This window comes from Diaphorina citri, unplaced genomic scaffold (genome assembly GCF_000475195.1).
Source record: "Diaphorina citri unplaced genomic scaffold, Diaci psyllid genome assembly version 1.1 scaffold315, whole genome shotgun sequence".
NCBI lineage: Eukaryota > Metazoa > Arthropoda > Insecta > Hemiptera > Psyllidae > Diaphorina > Diaphorina citri.
The window spans coordinates 1-1025 of record NW_007377750.1 but is presented as its reverse complement, the minus strand read 5'-3'; positions in this window follow the sequence as shown (position 1 = coordinate 1025).

Below are 1025 nucleotides of genomic sequence, written 5' to 3'. Positions count from 1 at the left end.
TTTTTTCTGAATGGATGATGTGATGTAGACAAGAAGAAGTACAATACTCCGTATACATTAAAAACCTGTAATTTGTAAAAATAATACATAGATAAAATTCAACTGCACTCTGACAATAAAGTTTTATATTCTAAAAAATGAGAATAAAATAATGCGCTATTATATAAAAGCATGTTGTTTAATAGTAAAATAAAAGTAATAAAAAGATTACTCGAGTCCTATTGCTGGTAGGTTAATATCAATTAATCTGGTAAAATTTGAGATTTTTTTCTTCCAATAATACGTTTAAACGATTGAGTTAGCCACTTATGCCCCTCTCTCAATGATTTACCTACATCTATTGAAGGATATATTGATAGAGAGGAGGAAATATTGCAGCAATCTTCAGGACAATTCCAAAACTACTTTATTTACTTTCGAGTCAAAGTGATAAATAATTATTATTTTCTGTAAATAATAATTATTTTAACTAATAGCTGGTTTGGGTCCTTAAATTAAAATTTCTATTTCAACAAAAATCGTGTAGGTACCTTTGTATAGGTACTTACTACTTATCTAACTGATTCTCGTTGAATTGTTATTTTTTGTTAGACAATTAACCTTGTATTTTGTTATTGTTTGCATTTTATCTAGATAATGGGATTTTTTTTTTTTGTATATTCTCCCCCTTTCAAATTTCGTTCTTATAGCCTGATAAATACCAAGTTTATCCTCTGTAAGTCTAAAATGATATAATTACCATACCAAGTATAAACATCTACGTAATATGTAAATTAAGAATTTCAACTTTTCTACATACTTCCTCGTACTTATTAAAATAAAACTAATTAGATCATTAATGATGTATGTCACATTAAAATGTATTAACAGGCCATCATTTGATCCAAGTTTAATATTGGTCATATCAAGCTTACTTACTACACAGTTACAAATATGACCTTATTTGTACCTTTTTGTAAGTGCCACATCCGAATTCCGCAAGATCCATGAAAAAAATCCCTGATCAGCGTTTTCTTTTAAAATTT